Here is a 12639-nt window from a genome sequence, read left to right as displayed (position 1 = left end):
TCATCATGTCCCCTCCCCTGGCCACCCTATAAGGTGACCCCCTAGATCGCCCATCTCCAGTGAGGACACTCCACTTTGGCACAGTCCCAGTTCCAGAGCTGGAGTCCCTGTCTCTGGCAGCCCCACAATCCCGAATAAACCTGGATTGTCCCTTCCTTAAGGCCCCTCCATCCTTGCCAGCATCCTGGCTCTCACCAGGGGGCACTTCCTTGTCTACCTCCCTCACTACTGTGGGCTCATGACAGAGGGACACCTGTCTACCTCGGCGCCTGCCAGGAGGGACACATAGCAGGTGCTCAATAAAGACCCTCAACCTGCTTCCTGTTTTTTTTTGTTTGTTTGTTTTTGTTTTTTGAGATAGAGTTTTGCCCTTGTTGCCCAGGCTGCAGTGAAATGGCATGATCTCTGCTCACTGCAACCTTCACCTCCCAGGTTCAAGCGATTCTCCTGCCTCAGCCTCCCGAGTAGCTGGGATTACGGGTACCCGCCACCACGGCCAGCTAATGTTTTGTAATTTTAGTAGAGACCAGGGTTTCACTATGTTGGCCAAGCTGGTCTCGAACTCCTGACCTCAGGCAGTCCACCCGCATTGGCCTCCCAAAGTGCTGGGATTATAGGCGTGAGCCACTACGTTCACCTTCCTATTGGATTTAAACCTATGCTAAGCTTGCTTAAAAGTCCCTAGGACTGTCTGCCGGCCCCACCCTCTACTCGCCTCCAGGACAGGGTGTCCCTGGGGATGGCCCCCCCTCTTCCCCCAGGTGATGCTGGGAGCTCAGCCAGACACCAGTCTGGTTCAGGCCAAGCTGGGCGGGTCTCCCAGCAAGAATTCCAGGAATGAGGCACTTGTTTCCAAAGCCAGGCTGCACCTGGTGCGGTCTGCAAATCCCTTCCCCACCCTGGGTTCTGGGAGGCCGCGGTGGCTGGTGGCAGCAGCAGAATCCTACTGGTTGCAAAGACCATTGTGAAAGATAACATTTCCTGGGACAGAGCGGACAGGGCCAGTTGGAAATCAGAGCCCCAAAGAGCCAAGGGATGTTTCTTTTTTCTTTTGAGACGGAGTTTCGCTCTTGTTACCCAGGCTGGAGTGCAATGGCACAATCTTGGCTCACCGCAACCTCCACCTCCTGGGTTCAGGAAATTCTCCTGCCTCAGCCTCCTGAGTAGCTGGGATTACAGGCACGCGCCACCATGCCCAGCTAATTTTTTTTTGTATTTTTAGTAGAGACGGGGTTTCACCATGTTGACCAGGATGGTTTCGATCTCTTGACCTCAGGATCCACCCGCCTCGGCTTCCCAAAGTGCTGGGATTACAGGCTGGAGCCACCGTGCCCGGCACCAAGGGATGTTTCAAAGGTTTTAGTTGTAATGTGTGTTTGGCAGGCCGGGGTGGGAGGGGTGTGGATGGTGTAGGGGGATTTGCAGGGGTCATTTTTAAGGACTTTATATGTGGCTGCTAATAGTATTCCTTCCCCATCACACCAAACTATTTCCATCTGTCGGAGCTATTAAAAACCACCACAGCTGTTCTTCCTGAGCGCCTACTGTGTGCCTTTCACCTGCCTAAGGACTCATTTATTTTTATTTTTAAGACAGAGTCTAGCTCTGTTGCCAAAGCTGGAGTACAGTGCCGCGATCTCGGCTCACTGCAACCTCTGCCTCCCGGGTTCAAGTGATTCTCCTGCCTCAGCCTCCTGAATAGCTGGAATTACAGGCCTGCGCCACCACACCGGCTAATTTTTATATTTTTAGTACAGACAGGGTTTCACCATGTTGGCCAGGCTGGTCTTGTACTCCTGACCTCAGGTGATCTGCCCACCTCAGCCTCCCAAAGTGCTGGGATTACAGGTGTGAGCCACTGTACCCAGCCCACCTAAGGACTTTAGATACAGTCTCATTCAGTCCCAAACGTGGGAGCTATTCTGATCTTCACCGGTGAGGAAGATGATTTAAAAGACCTCCACGCTAAAGTGGATGAGGAAAATGAGGGGCCTAGAGAGCCTCAGTGACTTCCCAAAGTCACACGGCAAGTACACGCAGGCTGGGGCTTGAACCTGCTCTATAGGCCTCCAGAGGCCCCGTGTGTTCCTGTGAGTCACAACGGCCCTCTTCCAAGTGTGGACATCAGCCCTGCGTGGCTGTCCCCACAGCAGCTCTGTGGCCCTCTCCACGCCGACACCTAGACTGCTCCCAGTCCCCTCCCTACACCTTCGGGGCTGCCCATTCCCATTGTTTCCCAGATTTCACAATGAGGACTGGGGTAGGGGGCAGCACAGTCTCCATGGGGATAAGTAACCTAAGGAAAGGGGTGACCTGGGTTTAGGTGAGCATACTAGCTTGGCAGAGGTGGGGGAGCCTCTCCAGCCCAAGGCACTGAAGGGGGAACCTGGGGGTGGGAGCTCAGGGAGAGTCTGAAGCCTCGGATGCAAGCCCCCCCCTCTGGGTTTCCCGCAGGCTCGCCGGGAATTCCCTAGGGGAGGAGCAGCTGCCTAAAATAGAAAAGCTGACACAGAGGAGAGGCTCCGGCTCAGGTGGAGTTCTTGGCCAGGGCAGCAGCTCCCAGGGGCTCCCTTCCTCCATGGCTCCCCCAAGGACCCCCGAGGCCCCTCCATCTGCCCACGCCAGCTTATAGCCTATACCTCTGCCGCTTTTAACTACCGCCAAGCCCCGCTAAGGCCTGAGTATCTGTAGGAATGTGGCAGACCCCCCCAAGGCCTCTCCAAGGCTCTTGGCCTGGACCTTACTCCCAGCTGTCTTCCAGTAGCCACAGAGCTTGGGGGACAGCCTTGGAGGCAGGGAGCAGCCACCCCACCAGGCCCACCTAGCAGCTAAAGGCTGGCAGGCACATGGGGCCAATCTCCCCACTGTAGACCGGTTATGGGAAGGGTGGGCAGGCTGGAATTCAGGCAGAGGAGGTGCAGCCCACGGGATGTGGCTGGTTCTGGATACTTCTGACCCCAGACATTGATTTCCTCATCTGGGGTCTCATTTTAAAGCTGTCGGAAACCAGAGGGGCAGGGACTACCAGAGCATGGAGGTCATTTACATCACAACCGTGGTCTCTAAGACAGAGATAAAAGATGGGCCCCAAGTGCCCGTTTGCTTCTTGGAGGTGATGTCTCCCTCAGTTGCCCAGGCTGGGCTGCAGTGGCGTGGTCACAGCTCACTGCAGCCTCAGTCCCCCAGGGATCCAGTGATCCTCCTGCCTCAGTCTACTGAGGGGCGGGACCACAGGTGTGCACCACCATGCCCGGCTAACTTTTTTTTAATGTTTAGTAGAGACAGGGTTTTACTATGTTGCCAAGGCTGGTCTTGAATTCCTGGCCTCAAGGTATCCTGCACATCAACCTCTTAAAGTTCTAGGGTTACAGCACTGACCCCAGTGCCCATTTAAAATATACAACCCTTTGTGAGTCCCCACACACACACCCAGGAATCTTTCCTTCAGAGGCGCCTGCAGAGGGCCCCGAGGCTGCCCCAGCGTGTCCGTGGCAGCAGTATTTATAACGGTGGACTCACTGGAGACAAATGTCCATCCATGGAGGAACAGGTAAATATGCATGGGACATCCAGATTCTGGAACCGTCCACAGCCGCCAAAGGATAAGGTAGCCTGGGAAGTCCTGCCACAGAGCCATAGCCGCAGCCAGTTGTTAAGAGGAAGAAACAAGTGACCAAGAATCGGTACAGAATGAGCCGTTCTGTGAAACCAGACGCCAGGAGGAAGGCGGGCAGTGGGAACAGCGGCAACAAAGGCTCTGGAAGGTGTGGAAGAACAGTTCCACGGGAGCCCACAAGGAATGAAAGCAGAAAGGACTGAGGCTGGGCGCAGTGGCTCACGCCTGTAATCCCAGCACTTTGGGAGGCTGAGACAGGCATAGCACCTGAGGTCAGGAGTTCAAGACCAGCCTGGCAAACATGGTAAAACCCTGTCTCTACTAAAAATACAAAAAATAGCTGGGTGTGGTAGCAGGTTCCTATATTCCCAGCTACTCAGGAGGCTGAGGCAGGAGAATTGCTTGAACCTGGGAGGAGAAGGTTGCAGTGAGCCGAGATCGAGCCATTGTACTGCAGCCTGCGCGACAGAGCAAGACTCCGTCTCAAAAAAAAAAAAAAAAAAGATAGAAAGTAGGAAGGACCAGAAGGATCTCTTAGTTTTCCCTGAGGAGAACCGATACTCTCCAGCCAGATGTCCTGCCTTTGCAACGAAAGAAAGAACAGGCCTCCTTCATTTTCACAGTAGGAGAGTGGCACGCAGGGCTGGCTGCTGCACCACCACAAATCTCCCATCAGCCCAGTTCCCGGCCCTCACCTCGTCACCAGCACCCCTGGAGCCCTCTGCATATAGGTACTGCCAAGTGCCGTGGGTCTGAAGCGGGCCCACCTGGTCCCTGCCCTCAGGAAGGGCTCCATCTGGGGGAGCCAGACCCACAGGTGACAGTCGCAGGATTCGGTGCCAGTGCCAGAAGAGCCGGGCTGTGCTGCAGGCACCACACAGGCCTCTGGGGTGAGGATGGGCTATGTCGGGGCAGCGGGGTGAGGCTGGAGGCACCGGGGAGATTCAGCCAGAGAGGTGGGTGTGGGTAGGGCCTGCCCCCACCCCGCCCCCACCCCAACCCCCATTCCCATCCAGCAGGCCTCAGGTAAGGGTGGGTAAGCAATGCAGACGAGGTAGGTGGGGTATGCTCAGAGCCCTCCTTGGCGTGGGACCAGGAGACGGCTCAGCTGGCACAGAGACCAGCCACCCACATGGGGCTAACTTGGAGACCTTTGCCCCAGGCCAAGCTGGGGAAAGCTGAGGAGATCCAAGGATAAAAGAAACCATCCTTTGGGGGTGGCAATGTAGAAGGTTGGACCCTAACTCAGACCCCGGCGCCTAAAGGCTGGCCGGGTCTCAAAGGAGCCTAGACACCCTTGTCTCTGCAGGCTCTGCCTTTCACCCCAAATGAGGTGAGTAGTGGGGGCAGGGTCCTGCCCTGGAGGGCTGTTTGTGAGGGGCAGAGACACTGTGAGCTTTAGGTCAGTCCGGTGAGTGCAGGACCCACGGGAAGTGGTGAAGGGCAGCTGCAGAGGGAACTCTGGCCAAAGTCACGGCTGGTGGCCTGCGCCATGTTTCCAGGCTCCTCACTTAGGCAAGTGCCTCTCAGACTTCACATGCAACAGAGTGACCTGGGGAGCTTCCAGAACGCAGGTTCCCTGGCCCCCGCGTGGGTCTTGGGGGGAGCATAGGAATCTGTAGTTCTCTTTTTTTTTTGAGACGGAATTTCACCCTTGTAGCCCAGGCTGGAGTGCAATGGCACAATCTCAACTCACCGCAACTTTCGCCTCCCAGGTTCAAGCAATTCTCCTGCCTCGGCCTTCTGAGTAGCTGGGATTATAGGTGTGTGCCACCACACCCAGCTAATTTTGTATTTTAAGTAGACAGGTTTTACCATGTTGACCAGGCTGGTCTCGAACCCCTGACCTTGTGATCCACCACACCAGGCTAATATTCTATTTATAGTAGAGACAGGGTTTCTCCATGTTGGCCAGGCTGATTTCGAACTCCTTACCTCAGGTGATCCACCTGCCTCAGCCTTCCAAAGTGCTGGGATTACAGGTGTGAGCCACTGTGCCCGGCCAGAATCTGTAGTTCTAACCAGCTACCTATAGGCTCCTGGCCACACATGGAGAAACTGCTCTGTGTCCAGCCCGATGTGACCTGGACGTAAGTCCATCCTCTTGGCCTCCCCTGCCCCTCTGCAGCTCTCCCCTAGGCTAAGTCTCAGCACTTCTTTCCCAGACTCTCCTCCCTCTGGTACCAGGCCAGCCATGGTCCTGGGGTTCCACTGCACACACAGCCTCATCCCCTCCTCCAGCCTTGGCTCCTGCCCCAAGGGACTCAGTGTCTCCAGAGTCCCCAGATCCGCTTCCTGAGGGACAATCTTGCCATGTGGATCCCACACAAGCCTGGGGGAAGCCACCTGGAGGCAGCGCCCTCCTTGTCAGCTGTGTCTGTGGGGAGTGTCCCAGCTCAGGGCTGCCCCTTTAGCAGGGCCTGTGGTGGCCAAGAGGGTCACAGAGCAGCTGCGGTATGACCAGCCACTTGGCCTGCCTGGCACAGCATCCAGATAGTTCCAGCCATCCTGGGATACCCCTCCAGCAACGCACCCGGAGACCACGTGTCTGTCCATTGGGTGGTGCTAGCCAGGCTCTTGGGCCTCCCCTTCCTGTCCCGCAGTCCCTGACACCTCCCACTGGATGGTCTGCCTGGGGTGAGAGCCCAGATCTGCCCCTTCCACCCTGTGGGCCTCATCCCCGTCTCCTGTATGCAGCCCTGCCGTCTTCGCTGAGCTCTCAGCAGACCGATTATGACTTGAATATGGAGCCAGAAATTTACGAGGCTCTGAACTGCACAGTGGTTAAAAACGTGTTTAGCCTGGAGTCAGACACACCTAGGCACCTTCATACACTGTTTCCTTGGCTGTAAAATGGGAAGACCAACCTGTCTAGGCTTTAAGGATTCTTATGCAATAAGGGGGCTAGACCCTGGCGAGCACTTAAAGGTAGTTTTTTTTTTTTTTCATTTGTTTGTTTTTGAGACAGTATTTCACTCTTGTCACCCAGGCTGGAGTGCAACGGCGTGATCTTGGCTCACTGCAACTTCTGCCTCCCAGGTTCAAGCAATTCTCCTGCCTCAGCTTCCGGAGTAGCTGGGATTACAGGCACCTGCCCCAACGCCCAGCTAATTTTTTGTATTTTTAGTAGAGATGTGGTTTCATGTTTGCCAGACTGGTCTCAAACTCACCTCAGGTGATCCAAAATTCTGGGATTACAGGCATGAGCCACCATGCCCAGCCAAAGCTATGGTTTTTATTTATTTTTTATTTTTTGAGACCAGGTCTCATTCTGTTGTTCCAGCTGGGCTGTGGTAGTGTGATCAGAGCTCGCTGTAGCCTCAACCTCCCAGGCTCAAGCAATTGTCCTGCCTCAGCCTCCTGAGTAACTTGGACCACAGGTGCATGTCACCACACCCAGCTATTTTTTAATTTTTAGTAGAGACAGGGCTCTCCTTATTTTGCCCAGTCTAGTCTTGAACTCTTAGACTCAATCAATCCTCCCACCTCAGCTTCCTAAAGCGTTGCGATTACAGGTGAGAGCCAGTGTGCCCAGCCAGGTACCAGGTACAGTTCTTTCTTTTTTTTCTTTTTTTTTTTTTAGATGGAGTTTCACTCTTGTTACCCAGGCTGAAGTGCGATGGCACGATCTCGGCTTACCGCAACCTCCACCTCCTGGGTTCAGGCAATTCTCCTGCCTCAGCTTTCCGAGTAGCTGGGACTACAGGTGTGCACCACCAGGCCAAGCTAATTTTTCTATTTTTAGAAGAGACGGGGTTTCACCATATTGACCAGGATGGTCTCATCTCTTGACCTTGTGATCCACCCGCCCTGGCCTCCCAAAGTGCTGGGATTATAGGCGTGAGCCACCACGCCCGTCCAAGGTACCGTGTTTTAACCAGTGTCAAGTGTATGATTCAGTGACAGGAAGTGCATTCACACTGCCATGCAACCATCACCAGTATCAATTTCCAGGACCCTTTCATCATCCCAGAGAGAAACTCTGTATACGCTAAACGCTGACTTAATGCTGACTTCCTATTTTCCCCTTCCCCCAACCCCTCCCTGAGAATCTCTATGACATTTTGTGTCTCTACGAATTTGCCTATTTTAAGTACTTTATGTAAGTGGAGCCACACAATACTTGCCTTTTTCTACCTGGCTCATTTCCCTTAGTATCATGGCTTCAAGGTTCATCTATGAAGCAGGATTCATACTTTCATTCCTTTTGATGGCTGAATAATACTGCAATGTATGTATATACCACTATTTATTTTTATTTTTGAGATGGAATCTTGCTCTGTTGCCAGGCTGAAGTGCAATGGCGCCATCTCGGCTCACTGCAACCTCCGCCTCCTGGGTTCAAGCAATTCTCCTGCCTCAACCTCCCAAGTAGCTGGGATTACAGGCATGCACCACAGCTAAATCTCATATTTTTAGTAAAGATGGGGTTTAACCATGTCAGCCAGGCTGTCAATCTCTTGACCTCGTGATCTGCCTGCCAAGGTCTCCAAAAGTGCTGGGATTATAGGCGTGAGTCACCACGCCTGGCCCATATCTTTTGTTTTGTTCTGTTTTGAGACAGAGTCTCACTCTGTTTTCCGGGAGTGAAGTGGTACCATTTCAGCTCACTGCAAACTCCCCCTCCTGGGTTCAAGCGATTCTCCTGCCTCATCCTGCTATTTGTATTTTTTGTAGAGACGGGGTCTCACCATGTTGGCCAGGCTGGTCTTGGAACTCCTGGCCTGAAGTGAGCCACCCACCAGCTTTGACCTCCCAAAGCGCATGGATTATTGGCGTGGCCACCACAGCCGGCCTTCAGCATTTATTTTTTAATCCATTCTCTGCTGATGGACAGTTGGGTGTTTCTGCCTTCTGGCTGTTGTGAATCATGCTACTCACATAGGTGCTATGGTCTAGATGTTCGTGGTTGAAACTGAATCCCAGTGTTAGATGGGGACCTAGTGAGGGGTGTTTGGGTAATGAGGGTAGATTCCTCTTGAATAGACTATGCCCTTTCTCCGGGTTGAGTGAGTTCTTACTCTCTTAGTTCCTGGGAGAGCTGGGTGTTAAGAGAACCTGGCGCCTCCCTTCCCACCGGCTTCTGCTTTCCTGTGTGATCTCTACACATTCTGGCGCCCCTTCACTTCCACTGTGAGTGGATGCCAGCTGAGGCCTTCACCAGATGCAGATGCCCCATCTTGAACTTTCCAGCCATCAGAAGTCTGAGCCAAATCAATCTTTTTTCTTTATAAGTGACCCAGTCGCAGGTACTCTGTTATAGCTACCGCTGGATTAAGACAGTAGGTAAAATAGGCGCCTGTCTGAGTCCCTGCTTCCAGTCCTTTTGGGTATCTAATTGTGATTTTTTAGCTTCCGTTTCCATCCTGACTTATGATGTTGTCTTATTTCCACCTCTACATCTTTTTTTTTTTTTTGGAGACAGACTCTCACTCTGTCGAGAGGCGCCAGGCTGGAGTGCAGTAGCACAATCTTGGCTCACTGCAACCTCCGCCTCCCGGGTTCAAGCAATTCTGCCTCAGCCTCCCGAGTAGCTGGGATTACAGGCACGCACCACCATGTCCAGCTAATTTCTGTATTTTTAGTAGAGACGGTGTTTCACCATGTTGGCCAGGATGGTCTCGATCTCTTGACCTCGTGATCCACCCACCTTGGTCTCCCAAAGTGCTAGGATTACAGGCTTGAGCCACCACGCCCAGTGCACCTCTACATCTTCTTTGGTGAAGTGTCTGTTCAAATTTTTTGCTTTTTTATTTTTTTTTTTGAGACAAAGTCTCACTCTGTCACCCACACTGGAATGCAGTGGTGCAATCTCAGCTCACTGCAACCTCCGCTTCCTGGATTCTAGTGATTCTCCTGCCTCAGCCTCCAGAGTAGCTGGGATTATAGGTGTGAGCCACCATGCCTGGCTAATTTTTGTATTTTTAGTAGAGACAGAGTTTCACCATGTTGGTCAGGCTGGTCACGAACTCCTGACCTTGTGATCCACCTGCCTCAGCCTCCCAAAGTGCTGGGATTACAGGTGTGAGCCACTGAGCCCGCCTGTATTTTTTTTTTTTTTTTTTTTGGTAGAGATGGGGTTTCACTATGTTGGCCAGGCTGGTCTGGAGCTCCTGACCTCAGGTGATCTGCCTGCCTTGACCTCCCAAAGTGCTGGGATTACAAGTGTAAGTCATCATGCCCAGCCAAACTTTTGCTTATTATTATTATTATTATTATTATTATTTTGAGATGGAATTTTGCTCTGTAGCCAGGCTGGAGTGTAATGGTGTAATCTCGGCTCACTGCAACCTCCGCCTCCTGGTTCAAGTGATTCCCCTGCGTCAGCCTCCTGAGTAGCTGGGATTACAGGCAAACATCATGTCCGGCTAATTTTTGTATTTTTAGTGGAAACGGGGTTTCACCATGTTGGCCAGTCTGGTTTTGAACTCCCAACCTCAAGTGACCTCTGTACCTCAGCCTCCCAAAGTGCTAGGATTATAGGTATGAACCACCATGCCTGGCCAAAAGTCTCTTTTAGAGCAAAGGTTTTAAAATTTTGATCAAGTCCAATTTATCAATTTTTTTCTTTTATGGATTATGTTTTTGGTGTCAAATCAAAGAATTTTGCCTAATCTATAGTCACTATGATTTTCTTTTATGTTTTTGTCTAATAATTCTAAGTTTTTTAAATGAAAGTTGCCAGGATTGAACATTTAAATTAAAAAAAAATCTAGGTTTTACTCTTACATTTAGATCTATGAGCCAATTTGAGTTAATTTTTGTATCAGATATGAGGTACAGGTTAGGGTTAATGTTTTTTTCTTTACATTAACAGGTCCTAACATAAGGTGGATTAATTTTTTTTTTTTTTTTTTTTTAGATAGACTCTCTCTCTGTCCCTCAGGCTGGAGTGCAGTAGGGCAATCTTGGCTCCCTACAAGCTCCACCTCTTTGGTTCAAGGGATTCTCCTGCCTCAGCCTCCTGAGTAGCTGGGACTACAGGTGTGCACCACCATGCCCAGTTAATTTTTGTATTTTTAGTAGAGACAGGGTTTCACCATGTTTGCCAGGATGGTCTCCATCTCTTGACCTCATGATCTGCCCACCTCAGCCTCCCAAAGTGCTGGGATTACAGGTGTGAGCTGATCTGATGATTTAAAAGTGGGAGTTCCCCTGCACAAGCTCTCTTGCTTGCCACCATGTAAGACATGACTTTGCTCCTCATTCGCCTTCCGCCATGATTTGAGGTTTCCCCAGCCATGTGGAACTGTGAGCCAGTTAATACTCTTTCCTTCATAAATTACCCAGTCTCAGGTATGTCTTTATTAGCAGCATGGGAACAAACTAATACAGACACCATTTGTTGAAAAACTTCCTTCTATTGAATTGCCTCTGTACTTTTGTCAAAAATCACCTGAAAGACATTCATTTCAGATCTAAGCATATACTAGGTTGAAAATAAAAGTATGGGAAAAGATATTTCATGCAAAGTAGTAAGTGAAAGAGAACAGACATGGCTATACTAATACCATACAAAATAGACTTTAATTATTGCAAGAGACAAAGAAGGACAACATATTGATAAAAAGGTCAATTAGTCAACAAAATATAAGAATTATAAATATATGTGCATCAAACATCAGAGCTGTACAATATATAAAGCAAGTATCAACAGAATTGAAGGGACAAATGGCTCTACAATAACACTAGGAGAATTCATTACCCCGCTTTAAATAATGAATAGAAAAATCAGGGGCAGGCATGTTGGCTCATGCCTAAATCCCAGGACTCTACGAGGCTGAGGCGGGCAGATTGCTTGAGCCCAGCAGTTCAAAACCAGCCTGCATAACATTGAGAAACACTATCTCTTCAAAAAACACAAAAATTAGCTGGGTGTGGTGGTGCATCCTTGTAGTTCCAATTATTCATGGCGTTGAGGTGGGAGAATCATCTGAGCCTGGGGAGATCGAGGCTGCAGTGAGCCATGATTGCACCACTGCACTCCAGCCTGGATGACAGAATGAAACTCAAAAAAAAAAAAAAAAAAAAAAGGAGGAAGAAGAAGAAATAAGAAAAAAGCAGGGCGAGGTGGCTCACGCCTGTAATCCTAGCACTTTGGGAGGCCAAGGTGGGTGGATCACCTGAGGTCAGGAGTTCAAGACCAGCCTGGGCAACATGGTGAAACCCCATCTTTAAAAGAAAAATAAGACAAAATCAATAATGCAGTGGAGAACTTGAATAACACTGTCAGCCAATTGGAGCTAATAGAGTTAAATAGAACACTCAACCCAATAACAGCAAAATATATGTTTTTCTCAAATGTACATGGGACATTCTCTAGGAAAGGCCACAAAACAACCCTGAAATTTAAAACATTGAAATCACAATAGAATGAAACTAGAAATCAATAGCAGAAGAAAAACGGAAAAATTCACAAGTATGTGGAAATTAAACAGAACATAATTAACTAACCAATGGGCTGAAGAAGAAATAAGGGAAATTAGAAAAGGTCTTGAGACAAATGGATACAAAAGCACAATATACCAAAACTTATGGATGCAGCAAAAGCAGTGCTAAGAGGGAAATTTCTAGCTGTAATCACTTACATTTAGAAAGAAGAAAGACCTCGGCCGGGTGCAGTGGCTCACGCCTGTAATCCAAACACTTTGGAGGCCAAGGCGGGTGGATCTCCTGAGGTCAGGAGTTCAAGACCAGCCTGACCAACATGGTGAAACCCCGTCTTAAAAAAAAAAAAAGAAAGAAGAAAGACATCAAATCAACAGTCTAACTTTAGGAACCAGAAAACGAAGAACGAACTAAACCCAGGGCAAGCAGAAGGAAAAAAATAATAAACAGTAGAGCAGAGATAAATAGAAAGGAAAACAATAGAGAAAATTAATGAAACTAAAAGTTTATTTATATTCTTTTCTTTGAGACAGAGTTTTACTCTTTGTAGCCCAGGCTGGACTGCAATGGCACTATTTTGGCTCACCCTAACCTTCACCTCCCGGGTTCAAGCGATTCCCCTCCCTCAGCCTCTC

The sequence above is a fragment of the Callithrix jacchus genome, chromosome 1 (assembly GCF_049354715.1).
Source record: "Callithrix jacchus isolate 240 chromosome 1, calJac240_pri, whole genome shotgun sequence".
Taxonomy (NCBI): Eukaryota; Metazoa; Chordata; class Mammalia; order Primates; family Cebidae; genus Callithrix; species Callithrix jacchus.
Note: the sequence above shows the minus strand (reverse complement) of the source record.